Source organism: Suncus etruscus, chromosome 9 (assembly GCF_024139225.1).
Source record: "Suncus etruscus isolate mSunEtr1 chromosome 9, mSunEtr1.pri.cur, whole genome shotgun sequence".
NCBI lineage: Eukaryota > Metazoa > Chordata > Mammalia > Eulipotyphla > Soricidae > Suncus > Suncus etruscus.
The window spans coordinates 63525576-63545290 of NC_064856.1; the positions used below are offsets into that span (position 1 = coordinate 63525576).

Here is a 19715-nt window from a genome sequence, read left to right on the forward strand (position 1 = left end):
GTTTTTGGGCCACATCCGGTGGTGCTCAGGGGTTAGTCCTGGCTGTCTGCGCAGAAATAGCTCCTGGCAGGCACGGGGGACCATATGGTACACCGGGATTCGAACCAACCACCTTAGGTCCTGGATCGGCTGCTTGCAAGGCAAACGCCGCTGTGCTATCTCTCCAGGTCCCAGTATAATTCTTTTCTACCATCTCAATGACTGTGTTTTCTGCCTGTCTTGCCATACGAACCAAAAAAATGTGTTAACCTTATTTATTCCATAATTTGGGCACAGTACATAATAAATATATATGGAATAAATCAGCTCATTCACCAGGCCAAAGAAAGAAAAAGAATTACCCTTTGCTACATTAAATGATTGCCTTAATGTAAATTTTTAATTGAGTACAGCCAGCCTGTTTTAATTATATAAAAGTTGGAACCTAATCAGAACTCGTTCATTCCTCTATGCAATCTTTAGTCTAATTCTTTCTTCCTTTCTTCCTTTATAATGATAATTATTATTATTACTATTATTATTTTGGAGGCACAACTGGCTGTGGTTAGGGCTTACTCTGTGTTTAGGAATCATTCCTGGTGGACTTGAGGGACTACATGTAGTGCAGGGGATTAAACCCCAATCAGCCACTTGCAAGGCAAGAACTCTACCCACTGTACTATTACTCCAACCACCACTAATAATGATTATTTTAAGTTAATACTTGAGTGATACAGTAGTCAGCCAAAGCAAGGGTTAAATGTGCTGTTATAATGAAAGTCATTGGTGGTTTCCAGAAAGTAATATTTATAGGCATTATTTATAAATATTACAGTAATACTCATAATAATGTCTGCTCTATAATGTGTAATATAAGTCTCCATTTATATAGCTAGATGCTTTCATGTAAATTCTTCCATTTAATCCTTACAATGTACAATAAAGATCAAAAAGTTTAAACTTTCTAAAGTCACTGATTTAAACTATGTTTTCACTAAGTTCATGCTTCTGATACCTGACAGTAAACTCATGGTGACTCCCATAGATATTCCATAAATATTACTAAAGTGAGATGAATTAACACTATCAGTACTTGGTTCTTATTTCCCTGTGCTCCTCAGGAGAAAGAACTCCTTCATTGGAGCCTTCCTAGTATTCTTCCCTTTATAAGCCATCTTCCTTAGATGATTTTTTAGCTGCAAGAGCCTGACTGGCACCCAGCATACCTTTTGGACATTTCATAAACATTTTATTTTATTATTTACTTACTTAATTTTTTCATTGTCAACAACTGAATGGGGTTGGGAAACAAGAGAGAGAGAAAGAGAGAGAGAGCACAAAGCAAGAGAGAGAGCACTGACACCTTTCCATTCAACTCATCTACTTTCTCTCTTAATACATGTTACCAGGGACCCCTATCTCCCTTCCTGTAACAGCTATATTTTCAGAGATCTCATGGTAAGTTCAGTAGAATTGGGCTAGTAATGCAGCTTTGTGGGTTTCGGGATAGCCACAGTGCACTGTAAGATTTCTACCACAGTCCAGCAGCTCATTTAAGTCCCACTTAAGTGCCATAAGAATAGGTACATTTAATATATTTGTACTTCCTTTTCTTTTGTTTTGCTTTTTTTTGTTTTGTTTTGTTTTGTTTTATTTTGTTTTGGGGCCACACCTGGCGATGCTCAGAAGTTACTCCTGGCTATCTGCTCAGAAATAGCTCCTGGCAGGCACGGGGGATCATATGGGACACCGGGATTCGAACCAACCACCTTTGGTCCTGGATCGGCTGCTTGCAAGGCAAACGCTGCTGTGCTATCTCTCCGGGCCCTTGTTTTGCTTTTTTGGGTCACATCTGGTAGTGCTTAAGGGTTACTCCTGAAATTACTCCTATCAGGCTTGGGGAGCCATATGGGACACTGGGAAAATAACCAGGCTTGGCTGCATGCAAGGAAATTGCCCTGCCCACTGTTCTATTGCTCTGGCTCCTATTTGTGCTTATTTTACAATATGTATTACCATAACTTATTGCCTTAGGAAACAAAGGGGTTGTTAGGGCTCCTAGGACACCATTCAACTGAACAATGATAGAATTTAGGTGCCCTTGTCAAATATTTTCGTAAATTTACCATGTCATCCTGCAGTAACAGCTCCTGAACAGGTGTCAAGTGAGTGAGACTGGTTGGTCGGGGTCTTGCTTCAACATGATGTATAGGATGTTGGTCTAAATACCCACTTAAACAGCTTGCTCACTAATGTCTGTCTTATAGTTCTTTTTTTTTTTTTACATGTGACCCTTTTATGTTTTAAAAAGAAAAAAAAAAGAAAGAAAACAAGGGTATTTGAAGACAACAGGTGATAGTTGAGTTTGAGACATGTTTTGCGGCATTACAGAGCCCTATATTGTCCTTGAACTAGGGGTTATGCTGAAGCTGATTCCGGTATCATGCAACAGTCCATAGTTGAATGGTGACATAAGGGGCCACCAAACGTGGGTCAACAGATGTGTTGGTCGTAGTTGTTTGTGTAGGCATGAGCTGGGGACCGAGAGGGTGTCATTCAATGAGGAGCTGGAGGGTGGTGTTGGGGCAGAAGGTCAGTCTTGGTGTCTACCAAATTAGGAACTGAGGATAAGGAGGGTTGAATAAGGGGAAGATAATGGTTCAGGGTTTGGGTATGAGGAGGTAGGAGAGACAAAGGGGTGAGGGAAGAGGCAATACATAAAAGACTAAACAATAAAGGTCAATTAGAGTGTTTTGTCAGAATCTTGAGCATCCTGATTCTATTCCTAGGAGCAGTCTAGGATCAGGAACGTTTTTGGATAATGATTAAAAAGTATATTTATCGTGCGGGCGCATTTGCACCCCGCGCGACTTTGAAAAATATTACTAGCAAGCAAAACAGGGGGTCCAATATGTCTTATAGTTCTTAAAAGAAACCTAAAGAACATTTCCTTGCCGGGATAAGGAGCTGGGCCACGCCCAGCATTGCTCAGTGCTTACTCCTGGCTCTGGAATTACTCCTGGTAGTGGTTGGGTGACCATATGGAATTCTGAAGACTGAACCTAAACCCAGGTTGGCTGCTTAAAGGCAAGCACCCTATTCAATGTACTATCTTTTCTGCTCTAATAATCTGGTTTTCTTTTCTTTTCTTTTTTAGGATGAGCCACATCCAATGGTGCTCAGGGATTATTCCTGGCAGACTGGGGGACCATATGAAGTGCTGTGTTGGCAGCATGCAAGGTAAACTCCCTACACACTACTATTTCTCCAGACTCCAAGAGAAATTTTTATTCAAACCATATATGAAGAATAATAAGGGTGGACTCATACTATGTGATTTCAAAACTTACTGAAAAACTATCATTATCAACACAGTGCAATATTGGCTTAAGACTAGACAATAAATACAATTCTCAATTGTAATTGAAAATCCAGAAACAAATCATTACATTTATAGTGTTGATAATAAAATGTTATTAAGATAAAATACCATAACAATACTTATATCTTAACCATTTTTTTAAAAGAAATACATTATTTGGGGTAAAAGTCTAATATACCGAAAATGGGCGGAATCCTTCTAGAGGCTCTCATCATCGGTTTGAGAGACAAAGGAGAAAAATAAGGTGAAACACCCCAACAGTACAAAAAGAAGTGTCAAATATCCAGTGAGCACTCCAACAATAACAACGATAAGCACCACAAAAATAGCCATGGTCTTGAGATAAAAAACATGGCAGGGCATATAAAGAAAGAAAAGAAGGAAAAAAACATAAATATAAATGGGGACAACAACTTCAATAATCACACCAAAACAAGAAAATCGACAAGAAGTAGATAGGTAAATAAAAATAAAAAATAATAATAAATGAGTATTTAAAAAAATTATATATATAAGAAAAAAATAAAAAATGTTTTGTGCTTTTTGCCATTTTTTTCCCTCCTGCAATGGCACAGTAAATATTGGGGTCATTCGAAAAGGAATTCACTTGGCCTAAGAGATATGGGGTTTCTCCACCCTTGGAGTATATTGTCATGGGATTAACTATAGACCCCGTTCAGGTTCATTTACTCTCCCCTTGGTGCTTTCGTGGTGTTTGGAAGACTTCTGCTCCTTCCTGGGTGATAAAATCAGACCTCTGTATCTAGAGATCTCAGTATCTGCACAGGTCCAGGAGTGGGATTTATGATGAAGTTTTTCTTTGTGATTCTAGAAGTTCTGTTCCCTCAGTGTCATTTTAATCCATCTTCTGTGGTTGGTGGTCTTGGTCTTTGCACTGATCCTAGGATGGAACCTAGGATAGCGTCTTTCATTGTGTTTCCAGAAGCCCCATTCTGTTGCAATTGTCTCAGCCAGACCTTTGGAACTGGGGATCATGGTTGTTGTGCAGGTCGTAATTCAAACCCTAGACTGGGGCTTTTTTATTGGTCCCAAGATATATACAGTCCAGTCATGGTTCTAGTAGCCAGTCATCTGTAAGTCGCGATCTTGGCTTTTGGACCGACCAAAGGGTGACAAGTCTTCTGATTTTGTCTTATCGTTAGTTGGTGAGGTAGGATAACCTGCTCTTAGGTCTAGTTGTTCCCATTTTCCTAGACTTTTACTCCAGTTTATTACTTTTCTCTTCTTCAAACAAAACCACATAACTTGAACTATCTAGTCCTGCCTCCAAGTTAGAGGGGGAAATAATGGAGGCACCAAGACCAAGACTACTAAAGGGGACCACATATTCCAGTAGCCTCGGGGGTGAGGGAGGAGGATAGGACAAAAACAGAGGTGTAGGGAGGACAAATCAATGATGGGAATCCCCCTGACTTTATGTAAATATGTACCTAAAATATTACTGTCAACAATATGTTAGCCACTATGTTCAAAATAAAAATTATATTAAAAATATGAAAAAATACATTATTTAAACATCATGGTTTACAAAGTTGTTCATTCCATTAACCAGGTTTTTTTGTTCGTTTGTTTTTGTTTCTTAAGTCACACCTGGTGGTGGTCAGGGTTTATTCTTTGGCTCTGTACTCAGAAATTACTCCTGGCAGACTCAGGGAATAGGGGAAACATATGAGATGCTGGGGATAGAACCCAGGCCTTTTGTGTGCATGACCAGTGTGTGCATGTCAGTATATGCAAGAAAAACATTACACATGGTATGCTATTGCTCTAGCTCCACATGATGGGCTATTGCTCTAGCCTGAGTTAACCAGGTTTTAAGTGTATAGTTCATGCTTTATAAAATTTACCACAATCCATCTTAACTCTTAATCTTGTAAAATTAAACTCTTTACTCATTAAATATTACCTCTCAGGCCTCCAACTTCTAGCAACTGCAATTCTACTTTTTGTCTGTGGTTTTGATTTTTTCTATATATCTCAAATAAGTGGAATCATTCAATATTGGCTTTTTTTGTAATCGTCTTATTTTACTTAGCAATATTTCTATTGTAAGGTATGTCAGAATTTCCTTTCTTTTAGGTTGAATAATATTCCATTTCATGTTACTGTTAACATGACAATTACACACCCAAATAAGTTGCATGTAAGGCAAAGAACCCTCCCATTTGTACTCCCACCCAGAAATCACTGTGCTATTTTCATAGTAGTTGTGCCATTTTATATTCCCACCCGATAATATACAAGGATTCCAATTTTTCCACATCTTTCTTGAAAAAAAATTTTTTTTTTGGTTTTTGGGCCACACCTGGCAGTGCTCAGGGGTCACTCCTGGTTATCTGCTCAGAAATAGCTCTTGGCAGGCACGGGGGACCATATGGGACACCGGGATTCGAACCAACCACCTTTGGTCCTGGATCGGCTGCTTGCAAGGCAAACACTGCTATGCTATCTCTCTGGGCTCTACATTATTTTTTTTACTAACCAATCTAATAAGTATGAGGTCTTTTCTCCTAATTTTTTTAAAAGTTAAATTGCAGGAATGTGGTATATGACATTGATTTGAATTCAGTTTCATGTACTGCAAAAGATAAAAGGTTACCATATTTATTCGAGTATAACATGCAGAATTTTCTACCAAAAAAACATCAAAGTTTGGGTGCACATTATAAACGAGGGCTGGGGTGGGGTGGCAGTGGTGGCCGGTTCAATGAGGGCGCAGGCAAATTGTGAGTTCGCACCGCGCCTTTTTCAGGCTGCAGCCACGCACTGTATGCGAGGACAAAGAAAGAAAGAAAAGAAAAAAAAAAAAAAAAACTCCAGAAACCTGGCCTATCTCTCGTGACATCCTGGATTAAAACATCATGGGAAGACATACCAAAAGAAATGATCGTCAAGAGTTTTTGGAAGACAGGCACAAAAGATGACCTGCTGTGGAATTCAGACTCAGAAGAAACTGGAGAAATAGATGTTCCTGCCAACGGGGACACTGATGAAAAATTACCTCGAGAAGAATGAGAACAACTCTTGAGTGTATCTGATGATGAATCTCACTTGGAAGCATTTAAAATAAATATTGTTACCGGTAATTTTATTTTGGCATTGTGTTTATACCAGTTTATATTGTCAATAAATGATTTTTATCATGCCCGCCCATGTTCAACAAGGCTTTTTTGTCAATTACAATGCTTGGTGTGAAACAAAATTTTATACCGATTTTTAATCGAAAATCAGGGGTGCACGTTATACATGAGTGCACCTTATACCCAAATAAATATGGTAATCATTGTTTTTAATGGTCAGGGGGTAAGAATGAGCGATTGACTCCAAAGGGGATAAAGAGAACTCTTGCGATGGGCATGAGATATTCTTTATAATGATGATAGTGATCGTTATATGTTTACATACATTCTTATAATTTTGTAAGTTGCACTTAAAATGGTGAAATGTCAATGCAAAATGTACCAGAAAAGCTGAGTTTTGAAAGAATATTATCTCAAAATCTTATTTAAAAGTAAGGTGGTTTGAGATTGAAAGGTAATGATCACATAGAAGTAGAGGTTGGAAGGCTACCTATCATTAGAACCAGATTTCCCTCTAGGCACTTTGCATTATAACACAAGCCTGTATAAGAGAAAGAAATGCATTAGCATATTTTGGTTTTGTTGCAGGTAACTTCTGATGTAGGGAGTAAGGGAGGTAGCCTTGAGAAAAATGTACTTTCATCTTCCTGCTCTACCTATCTTTGTTTTTGGTTTTTGGGTCACACCCGGCAGCGCTCAGGACTTACTCCTGGTTATCTGCTCAGATGGAGCTTCTGGCAGGCACTGGGGACCATATGGGACACTGGGATTCGAACCAACCACCTTAGGTCCTGGATCGGCTGCTTGCAAGGCAAACACCGTTGTGCTATCTCTCCGGGCCCTGCTCTACCTATCTTGTCCTCCTGGGAAAATGCCTGATTAATAATTCCAGCTGGCAGCTTTGTTTTTTGCTGGGGATCTGCCATGTGTAAGGCAAGTGCACAACCACAGTACTGTCACTCTGGCCCAAGTACTGGAAGCTTTTTTAAAAAAAATTTTTTTATTGAGAACATTGTGTATTACAAGTTCTTCATAGTTGACATACAGTGACAGTGAATTAGGACCATTCTCACCACTAGTGTTGACCTCCCTCCATAAAGGTTCCCAGCATGCATCTCATACCTCCACCCTTAGCCCTCTGGTCTACCAGTGTAACAGGTCCATTTTAAGTTTAGATTGTTATAGTTTGGGTCTCCTGATTCTATTGTCATTAACTTTGGCTTGGGTATTTAATTTGATCTTTTTTTCTCTGTAAATGCATCTGAGACCAGTTAGCCCTTGGGCCCCATCCTCTTTTATTTTTCTTTTCTCAACTTATAGAAAGATGCAGAATAATGAGGTAAAACAAAGTAATTCATGTCCCAAGGTGCTATGAAAAAGGTGGGAGCCCCTATCTAGAAGATAGAAATATAATAAAAAACCAAAGGAGTAGCAGGGTTTTGTTTGTTTTGCATAGGAGCAGCAAATGTTGGGGGAAATTAGAAAGAAAATACCCTCGGCCTAAAATAACAGGGGTCTCTAACCATGAAGCATCCTATCATAAGACCAACTACAGGAACTGGGCATACTAATTGTCCAACCCCACGGTTTTTCTTCAGGGTCCCAGAAAAAAGTTCTGTTCAATTGGGGTTGTTGCAGCCAGGCTTTTGTAATTAGAGATCTTGATTTTTTTTTTGCACAGATCCTATGTTGTAACCAGGATGTCATAGAACGTCTTCTGATTTCATCTCACTGGTAGATGGCAAGGCAGTGAAACCTGCCCTGAAAGCAAGTTGTTGCTGTTTCCTGGCAGTCAGGGTGTCATTTAAACCTACCCTGGCATTAGGGCCTCCCCTGGTGGAAGTTTGATTCCTGGTACTAGTGCAGACAACTGTGCCGGTTCCAAGGATGGGAACCAAGGTTTGGGTTAGATGGTCAATGTCCAAAAAACTAAGGCCTAAGTTGAGTCATTATGACAAATGTTTAGGGAAAAGGTGCCCTTGCACTATAAAATTTGTGATTTTCTATCTCAATTAGATAAGAACTTTTTTCTAAATTTAAGTTCTTTATTTAATGTGCCTATGCAAAAAGGAGCAATGCCACATGATACTACTAGTGTATATGGGGGTAAAAAATAACAAGCTAAACAATCTCTATAATCTAGTTCTAACCTGAACTCAGATCCCAGGAGAATTTTCTAGAGTTTTCTACTAAGCAAATGATAAAAAACGGTTGAGAAAGCTACCTCTACATCTGAAAATATACACTAAGGATAATAACTACTGTATTTTCCGGTGTATAAGATGACCAGGCATATAAGAGGACCCCCTAATTTTACAGTTAAAACATAGGCTTAGGCCTATATTTGCTGTATAAGATAGAACGTTCCTGTGCTGCAACTGTATCTTTCACAGTGAGCCAATCACAACAAGCAAAGGTCCAAAGGTTATTCTGTAATAGACGTCCTCTCTGACTCTGGCCAATCTGAGCAGCTTTTTACAGTGTAGATTCGGTTCCAGAACATTGTCTAATTTGCAGGCATAAAAAGCCTGCTTGAATTGGCTGAGTTAGAGAGGCATTCAAGCAGCCTGGCAGTGATTGGTGCAGGATCGAGTTAAAAAATTTGTTTTGTGGCAATATTCAGACAATTTTTGTTTAGCGGCATATTGAAACATTTTTCGGGATATACTCGGCGTATAAAACGACCCCCGATTTTCAGTTGACTTTTTTTGTTTCAAAAGTCGTCTTATACGCAGGAAAATACGGTACTAAGGAAATTCATCTATAAAAATATACAAAGGAAATATAGATATCCCCTCTAAGTCTTTTGAGATAGTTGGGGTGGGGTAGGGTGGATAAAACCCAGAGCACAGTTTCATCTGGTGCTGTAGTCTTGTGAGAAATCATTCTCAGAAATCAGGGATCAGGTAGCATCCTCCAGCTGAGGGCCTCTCTGGAGCCAAATCTGGTAGCAAGCAATAGTCCACAGTGAGGGGAGGTGGGAGAAAAGGGACCACATAGGATGAATGAATAGGAGTGGTAGGGGACAGAGAGATAGCATAGTGGTAGGGCCTTTGTCTTGCAAACGGTCGATCCAGGACTGACACTGGTTTGAATTCCGGCATCCCATATGGTTCCCCCATGCCTGCAAGGAGTGATTTCTGAGCACAGAGCCAGGAGTAACCCCTGAGCGCCGCCGGGTGTGGTCCAAAAAACAAAAACAAAAACAAAACAAAACAAAACAAAATTAGGGAGAGAAAAGGGATCAGGGTTGAATTGGTAAGAGGATAAGAGAGGATTTGTAAGGTGTTAAGCATAGGAAGGGAAAAGGAGAGGTTATATATAAGAGGGACTATCTACAACATAGACAGCATTATGTACAATATAGATTAGACAGACATAGAGGTGTCTACCACATACATACCACACACACCCACAAAGATATTGGAGATTGATTCGTAGGTTCCAGTTGAAGAACTGGAATGGGTCTGAGTTTGGAAGCTTCTTTTTTTTTTTGCAATTTTTTTTAATTTAAACAACTTTATTACAGACATGATTGTGTTTGGGATTCAGTCATGTAAAGAACACCACCAATCACCAGTGCAACATTCCCATCACCAATGTCCCAAATCTCCCTCCTCCTCACCCAACCCCCGCCTGTATTCTAGACAGGCTATCTATTTCCCTCGTACATTCTCTTTATTAGGATAGTTCAAAACGTAGTTATTTCTCTAACTAAACTCATCCCTGTTTGTGGTGAACTTCATGAGGTGTCTGTAACTTCCAGCTCTTTTCTCTTTTGTGTCTGAAAGTTATTATTGCAAGAATGTCTTTCATTTTTTTTAAACCCATAGATGAGTAAGACCATTCTGCGTCTTTCTCTCTCTCTCTCTCTCTCTCTCTCTCTGACTTATTTCACTCAGCATAATAGATTCCATGTACATCCATGTATAGGAAAATTTCATGACTTCATCTGTCCTGATGGCTGCATAGTATTCCATTGTGTATATGTACCACAGTTTCTTTAGCCATTCATCTGTTGAAGGGTATCTTGGCTGTTTCCAGAGTCTTGATATGGTAAATAGTGCTGCAATGAATATAGGTGTAAGGAAGGGATTTTTGAATTGTATTTTTGTGTTCCTAGGGTATATTCCTAGGACTGGTATAGCTGGGTCGTATGGAAGCTCGATTTCCAGTTTTTGGAGGAATCTCCATATTGCTTTCCATAAAGGTTGAACTAGATGGCATTCCCACCAGCAGTGGATAAGAGTTCCTTTCTCTCCACATCCCCGCCAACACTGCTTGTTCTCATTCTTTGTGATGTGTGCCAATCTCTGGGGTTTGAGGTGGTACCTCATAGTTGCTTTGATTTGCATCTCCCTGATGGTTAGTGATTGAGTTTTTTGATCCATTTAGCCACTCTGTGTCTCTTAACTGGTGCATTTAGTCCATTGACATTGAGAGAAAGAATTGTCCTGGGATTTAATGCCATCTTTATATCGAAATTTGGTGTGGCTTTTAGTTAGTCTTGTCTTAAATTAGGTCTTTCAGTTTTTCTCTTAAGACTGGTTTTGAGTCTGTAAAGTTTCTGAGCTGTTTTTTGTCTGTGAAACCATGTATTCTTCCGTCAAACCAGAAAGTAAGTTTTGCTGGGTACAGTATTCTAGGTGAAGCATTCATTTCATTCAGTCTTGTCTCTATGTCCCACCACTGCTTTCTGGCCTTGAGTGTTTCTGGTGACAGGTCTGCTGTAAATCTCAAGGATGCTCCCTTGAATATAATTTCCCCTTTTGATCTTGCTGTTTTCAGAATTCTGTCTCTCTCTCTGTGGTATTCATCATTGTGAGTAGGATGTGTCTTGGGGTATTTTTTTCTGGGGTCTCTTTTGGTTGGTACTCTTCGAGCATGCAGGATTTGATCACATATATTCTTTAGCTCTGGACGTTTCTCTTTAATGACGTTCTTGATTGTTGATTCTTCCTAGAAATTTTCTTCCTGGGTCTCTGGGATTCCAATTATTCTTAAATTGTTTCTGTTGAGCTTATCATAGACTTCTATTTTTATCTGTTCCCATTCTTTGACTAATTTTTCCATTGTCTGTTAATTTGCTTTAAGTTTTTTTTTTCCAATCTCACACGCTGTATGGAATTGTTATTTATCCCATCTTTCACAGCACCAATTCGATTCTCAGCTTTTGTTACCCTGTCTCAGAGCTTACCCATTTTGTCATTCACTTCGTTTACTGACTTTTTCAGGCCTGTTAGTTGACATGTTATTTCAGTTTGGAGTTTTGTGATTTCTGTCTTCATATTTTCTTGGTTCTTGTTAGTGTTCTGTTTAACTCCATCCATGGTTTCTTTGAGTTCTTTGAGCATGTTCCATATTGCTTGTCTAAAGTCCTTATCTGAGAGGTTGATTAGTTGGTTGGTCATTATCTGGTCATCAGAATTGTCATCTTTATTCTCTATGTCTGATGCTGGCCTGCGTTGTTTCCCCATTGTCACACTTGTATTGTGGGTTTTTCTACGTGTTGTGGTGGTATTCATTGGCTAAATGATATACACAGCCACACTCCTCTGGCTCCACCCTTTCAGGGTGGGTCGACTTACCTCCAAGGGATGGGAGTCCTCTGTGGATGAAGCCTCTCACAGGATCAAATCTTAGGCGTGAGCACGCAGCAGAGAAGACAGTCTGGAGAGAAATGCTGGGCTTCAGTGATCCAGCACAGTTATTAGTGTGATTTTTTCTTCTTGTTGTGATGGTGTTCTTTCCTTAGAAAGAGCACACGGCCGCGTAGTGAAGCTGAGCTCTTCTGGTGCCTCTTTTCGGCCCACTCCCAAGAGTTTCATGGGACAGGACAGGAGACAGACACACACAGGCAGCACTCACAATTTTTCACAGTCGGGCCCCACTGGACAGGCATAGTTTCGTAGATTTTCCCAGCCTGACATCACAAACAGGGGATCTGGCTTCTGCAAAGTACTGCTTATAGCCGGTTTTCATGTCATGAAGCAGTTGCTTGGCGTTCCCACCCTAGAATTGGCCTCTGGGAGAGCGAGTTTTCTGGAGCCTCTTTTCGGCCCACTCCCAAGAGTTTCACGCGACAGGACAGGAGACAGACACACAGGCAGCACTCACAATTTTTCACTGTCTTCAGAAAAACTAAAAACAATGTTTTAGAGTGGTCAAATAGAAGTTAAAAGTATTGTTTCCAGAATTAGAATTTGTTTTGTGTTTTTTCCTCCCTGTTGCTTTGTTCCAAAAACAAATACTTGAAAAGTTAAGGTTTCTACAGACTTCTTTTGGGCAAGGCAGGAGAGCCCCTACTGGAACTTCTTGTTACTTGAATAGTACTGCCACCAAGTGGCGACTGCGGAGAATTGTCCCGGTAAAGCAAAAGGGTTAGTTTGAGGTACTGCTCATTCAGATATTACTTTTTTGATCTTGGTTCATTTTTGGGGGAAGCCACAGCCTGCTGTGCTCAGGGATCACTCCTGATGGTGCTCTGGTACCTTTATTTTGTGTCTAGGCTCTAACCTGCATCAGTAGAATGCAAGGCAAGTTCCCTACCTGCTGTATTATATATCTCTGATTCATTGAGATACTCCTGATTCTTCTTCAGTGAGTAGCTTGGTTAATGCATGATGTGTTTGAATTAGACATACTAAGCAAAGATTCTTGTCTATTATTTTCCAAAAATTAAAGATACATAAAGAATGGAAATAGGTTATCTTAGATTCAAAATTTAATTTTTATAAGAGGAAAAATTATGAAGTGCCTTTATGCAAACTACTAATTATTCTCAAATATTTACAGTATTCTAAATTTATAGTAGAGGCTATTTCTTTCTTTTTTACTGTAATTTAGAATTTTACTATACTTCTTTTCTTTTTTCTGTCATTTTTATTTTATTTTTTATATATATTTTATTTAAACACCTTGATTACATACATGATTGTGTTTGGATTTCAGTCATGTAAAGATCACCCACCCATCACCACTGCAATATTCCCATCACCAATGTCCCAAATCTCTCTCCTCCCCACCCAACCCCCGCCTGTACTCTAGACAGGCTTTCTATTTCCCTTGTACATTCTCATTATTTGAATAGTTCAAAATGTAGTTATTTCTCTAAATAAACTCATCCCTGTTTGTGGTGAGCTTCATGAGGTGAGCTGTAACTTCCATCCCTTCTCTCTTTTGTGTCTGAAAATTATTATTGCAAGAATGTTTCATTTTTCTTAAAACCCATTGATGAGTGAGACCATTCTGCATTTTTCTCTCCCTCTCTGACTTATTCACTCAACATAATAGATTCCATGTATAGGAAAATTTCGTGACTTCATCTCTCCTGACAGCTGCATAATATTCCATTGTGTATATGTACCACAGTTTCTTTAGCCATTCATCTGTTGAAGGGCATCTTGGTTGTTTCCAGAGTCTTGCTATAGTAAATAGTGCTGCAATTAATATAGGTGTAAGGAAGGGATTTTTGTATTGTATTTTTGTGTTCCTAGGGTATATTTCTAGGACTAGTATAGCTGGATCATATGGAAGCTCAATTTCCAGCTTGTGAAGGAATCTTCATATCTATTTCCATAAAGGTTGAACTAGATGGCATTCCCACCAGCAGTGGATAAGAGTTCCTTTCTCTCCACATCCCGCCAACACTGCTTGTTCTCATTCTTTGTGATGTGTGCCAATCTCTGGGGTGTGAGGTGTACCTCATCGTTGTTTTGATTTGCATCTCCCTGATGATTAGTGATGTGAAGCATTTTTTCATGTGTCTTTTGGCCATTTGTATTTCTCCTTTGTCAAAGTGTCTGTCCATTTCTTCTCCCCATTTTTTGATGGGATTAGATTTTTTTTTGTAAAGTTCTGTCATTGCCTTGTATAATTTGGAGATTAGCCCCTTATCTGATGGGTATTGGGTGAATAATTTTCTCCCACTCTATAGGTGGCACTATTTCCTTTGAGGTGCAGAAGCATCTCAGCTTAATATATTCCCACCTGTTAATCTCTGCTTTCACTTGCTTGGAGAGTGCAGTTTCCTCCTTGATTATGCCTGTAGTCTCAATGTCCTGGAGTGCTTTGCCTACATGTTGTTCTATATATCTTATGGTTTCAGGTCTGATATTGAGGTCTTTCATCCATTTGGATTTTACCTTCTTACATGATGATAACTGGTCTAAGTTCAATTTTTTTGCAAGTGGCTAGCCAGTTGTGCCAACACCACTTGTTGAAGAGGCTTTCTGTGCTTCATTTAAGATTTCTTGCTCCTTTATCAAAAATTAGGTGATTGTATGTCTGGGGAACATTCTCTGAGTATTCAAGTCTATTCCACTGATCTGAGGGCCTGTCTTTATTCCAATACCATGATGTTTTGATAACTATTGCTTTGTAGTAAAGTTTAAAGTTGGGGAAAGTAATTCCTCCCATATTCTTTTCCCCAATGATTGCTTTAGCTATTCTAGGGTGTTTATTATTTCAAATGAATTTCAAACGTGCCTGATCCACTTCTTTGAAGAATGTCATGGGTATCTTTAGAGGGATCACATTAAATCTGTACAATGCTTTGGGGAGTATTGCCATTTTGATGATGTTAATCCTGCCAATCCATGAGCAAGGTATGTGTTTCCATTTCCGTGTGTCCTCTCTTATTTCTTGGAGCAGAGTTTTATAGTTTTCTTTGTATAGGTCCTTCACATTTTTAGTCAAGTTGATTCCAAGATATTTGCGTTTGTGTGGCACTATTGTGAATGGGGTTGTTTTCTTAATGTCCATTTCTTCCTTACTACTATTGGTGTATAGAAAGGCCATTGATTTTTGTGTGTTAATTTTGTAGCCTGCCACAATGCTATATGAGTCTATTGTTTCTAGAAGCTTTTTGGTAGAGTCATTAGGGTTTTCTAGGTAGAGTATCATGCCATCTGCAAACAGCGAGAGCTTGACTTCTTCCTTTCCTATCTGGATTCCCTTGATATCTTTTTCTTGCCTAATCACTATAGCAAGTACTTCCAGTGCTATGTTGAATAGGAGTGGTGAGAGAGGACAGCCTTGTCTTGTGCCAGAATTTAGAGGGAAGGCTCTTAGTTTTTCTCCATTGAGGATAATATTTGCCACTGGCTTGTGGTAGATGGCCTTAACTATATTGAGAAAGGTTCCTTCCATTCCCATCTTGCTGAGAGTTTTGATCAAGAATGGGTGTTGGACCTTATCAAATGCTTTCTCTGCATCTATTGATATGATCATGTGATTTTTATTTTTCTTGCTGTTGATGTTGTGTATTATGTTGATAGATTTACGGATGTTAAACCATCCTTGCATTCCTGGGATGAAACCTACTTGATTGTAGTGGATGATCTTCTTAATGAGGCATTGAATACTATTTGCCAGGATTTTGTTGAGGATCTTTGCATCTGCATTCATCAGCAATATTAGTCTGTAATTTTCTTTTTTCATAGCATCTCTGTCTGGTTTAGGTATCAAGGTGATGTTGGCTTCATAAAAGCTATTTGGAAGTGTTCCTGTTTTTTCGATTTCATAAAAGAGTCTTGCCAGGATTGGTAGTAGTTCCTCTTGGAAAGTTTGAAATAATTCATTAGTGAATCCATCTGGGCCTGGGCTTTTGTTTTTGGGCAGTTACTTGATTACCGTTTTTAATTTCATCAATAGTGATGGGGGTGTATAGATATGCTACATCCTCTTCCTTCAACCGTGGAAGACTATAAGAGTCCAAGAATTTATTCATTTTTCAGATTTGTCAACAATTGTATTAAATATTTTGCTGGCCCCTCATTCGGTGCATATATGTTTAGAAGAGTCATTTTTTCCTGCTGTCCATATCCCTTAATAAAAAAAATGTCCATCTTTGTTCCTTACAACTTTCCTGAGTATAAAGTTTGCATTATCTGATATTAATATGGCCACTCCAGCTTTTTTGTGGGTATGTTTGCTTGGATAATTTTCCTCCAGCCTTTTATTTTGAGTCATGTTTGTTCTGACTATTCAGGTGCGTTTCTTATAGGCAGCAGAAGGTTGGATTGAGTTTTTTGATCCATTTAGCCACTCTGTGTCTCTTAACTGGTGCATTTAGTCCATTGACATTGAGAGAAAGAATTGTCCTGGGATTTAATGCCATTTTTATATCGAAATTTGGTGTGTTTTTTTTGGTCAGTCTTGTCTTAAATTAGGTCTTTCAGTTTTTTCTCTTAAGACTGGTTTTGAGTCTGTAAAGTTACTGAGCTGTTGTTTTTCTGTGAAACCATGTATTTTTCCATCAAACCTGAAAGTGAGCTTTGCTGGGTACAGTATTCTAGGTGAAGCATTCATTTCATTCAGTCTTGTCACTATGTCCCACCACTGCTTTCTGGCCTTGAGTGTTTCTGGTGACAGATCTGCTGTGAATCTCAAGAATGTTTCCTTGAATGTAATTTCCCTTTTTGATCTTGCTGTTTTCAGAATTCTATCTCTATCTGTGGGATTCGTCTTTGTGACTAGGATGTGTCTTGGGGTGGTTTTTCTGGGGTCTCTTTTGGTTGGTACTCTTCGGGCATGCATGATTTGATTGCATATATTCTTTAGTTCTGGAAGTTTCTCTTTAATGATGTTCTTGACCATTGATTCTTCCTGGAAATTTTCTTCCTGGGTCTCTGGGACTCCAATGATTCTTAAGTTGTTTCTGTTGAGCTTATCATAGACTTCTATTTTTATCTGTTCCCATTCTTTGACTAATTTTTCCATTGTCTGTTCATTTGCTTTAAGTTATTTTTTCCAATCTTTCCCACTGTATGGAGTTGTTATTTATCTCATCTTCAACAGCACCAATTCTATTCTCAGCTTCTGTTAGCCTGTTGGAGAGCGTATCCATTTTGCCATTCAATTTGTTTACTGAGTTTTTCAGGCCAGTTAGTTGACATGTTATTTCAGTTTGGAGTTTTGTGATTTCTGTCTTCATATTTTCTTGGTTCTTATTAGTGTTCTGTTCAACTCGATCCATGGTTTGAGTTCTTTAAGCATCTTCCGTATTTCTTGTCTAAACTCCTTATCTGAGAGATTGACTGGTTGGTTGTTTTCTGGTCATCAGAATTGTCATCTTCATTCTCTATGTCTGATGCTGGCCTGCATTGTTTCCCCATTGTCACACTTTTATTGTGGGTTTTTCTATGTGTTGTGGTGGTATTCATTGGCTAAATGATGTGTGGGGCCACGCTCCTACTGCTCCGCCCTTTCTGGGTGGGTCGACTTGACTCCAAGGAAGGGGAGCCCTCTGTGAATGAAGCCTCACACAGTATCAAATCTTAGGCCTGAGCACGCAGCAGAGAAGACAGTCCGGTAAGAGATGCTGGGCTTCAATGATTCAGCTCAGTTGTTAGTGTGGTTTTTTCTTCTTGTTGCAGTGGTGTTTTTTCCTTAGAAAGAGCGCATGGCCGAGTAGTGAAGCGGAGCAAAGTGCTCTTCTGGAGCCTCTGGGAGAGCAAATTTTCTGGACCCTTTTTGGCCCACTCCCAAAAGGTTTAGGAGACAGGACAGGAGACAAACACACAGGGAACACTCACAGTTTCTCACAGTTGGGCCCCATTGGGCCGGCGTAGATTTTCCCAGACTGACATCACAAACAGGGGACCTGCCTTCTGTAAAGTACTGCTTATAGCTGGTTTTCATTTAAGAAGCAGTTCCTTGGCGTCTGGTCCCTTGAATGAGCCTCTGGGAGATCGAATTTTCTGGGCCCTTTTCAGCCCACTCCCAAGAGGTTTAGGAGACAGGACAGGAGACAAACACACAGGCAGCACTCACAGTTTCTCCAGAGGCTATTTCTTATATTTTACAAAGTAGAGATTTTGACAAAGACTACCTTTTTAGGAATCACTTTAGAATTGAATGTCTTCTACTATGTATCACATTCTTGGCCAGGTTCCTGAGCTACAAGTGACAATGAAGAATATCACTATTGTTTTAAATAAGTAAAATATTTATAATAAATAGAACACAACAAAGAAAACTAATAAATTATTATAGTTAGAGTTGAGAATTAATATTCAATCCAAAGAATTGAATACCAAAGAATGCAAATTGTCCATTTCATTGACAACCCAGGGCATCAGATACTTAATAAGAAGTCAGGGATTTGAAAAAGAAACAAAGTTGAAATAAGTCAAAGTTCATTCTACAGTGTTTGGATTTTAAGAAATCTCTGTGTGTTCTCTTCAGTTACAAAATTTGTTTTAATAATGTAATTCTTAAGCAAATGTGGAAACTGCTCTGGAGGAGGTGGATTAGTTGGGACCTAAGAAGTAGTCAGGCAAGAAGTGAAAACAGTGTCAATCAAAACAGCAACTATGAGGGTGAGGGAAAAAATGCAGAATTAAGGACAATGGGAACAAGTATGTCACAATGGGGGTGATTAGTTAGACTAAGAAAAAGAGGATATTAAAATATAAACAATGATTTTAAAATGCTGGGTAGGTATGGTGACAAAGCTGCCATTAGGTTCATGCACACCACAGGATTTGAAGCTAATAAATAATGTGTTCAGAACTCAATTCCTAGGACCTTTTATTCCAAGTCTTCTGCTCATTGTGTTCTAATATGCTGTATTTTATAGGTTAGAGAGGCCAATTGTGGTAGAATAAATCTTTTTTTTTTTTTTTTTTGGCTTTTGGGCCACACCCGTTTGACGCTCAGGGGTTACTCCTGGCTATGTGCTCAGAAATCGCCCCTGGCTTGGGGGGACCATATGGGACGCCGGGGGATCGAACCGCGGTCCTTCCTTGGCTAGCGCTTGCAAGGCAGACACCTTACCTCCAGCGCCACCTATCCGGCCCCGGTAGAATAAATCTTAATAAAAGTAACTTAAAATTCTTACAAAACATTCTACAGTGTAGTTATATTATTTATTACTGCAGCCTCTCTTGTTATGTAATAGTTTCTTTTTGTTTGTTTACTTTTTTGGGGGGGTCACACCTGGCAGTGCTCAGGGGTTACTCCTGGCTCTGTGTTCAGAAATCGCTCCTGGCAGGCTCAGGGGACCATATGGGATGCTGGACTTTGAATCACTGTCCTTCTGCATGCAAGGCAAATGCCCTACCTCATGTAATCTCTCCCACATGTAATCGTTTCTTAAAAATTTATTCCTAATGGCCAGAGTGGTGGCGCTAGAGGTAAGGCGTCTGCCTTGCAAGCGCTAGCCTAGGCATCTGCCTTTCAATCACTAGATTGAACTGTAGTTCAATCCCCTGGCATCCCATATGCCACCCCCCCAAGCCAGGAGCGAT

The 19715-nt window shown here is 39.4% G+C and overlaps 1 protein-coding gene across 3 annotated transcripts in view; it reads right to left on the minus strand.

The window, feature by feature from the left end:
* Positions 1-19715, minus strand: part of LOC126018963 (40S ribosomal protein S4, X isoform-like) — a 965922-nt gene that overhangs the window by 688447 nt on the left and 257760 nt on the right. The window lies entirely within an intron of this gene.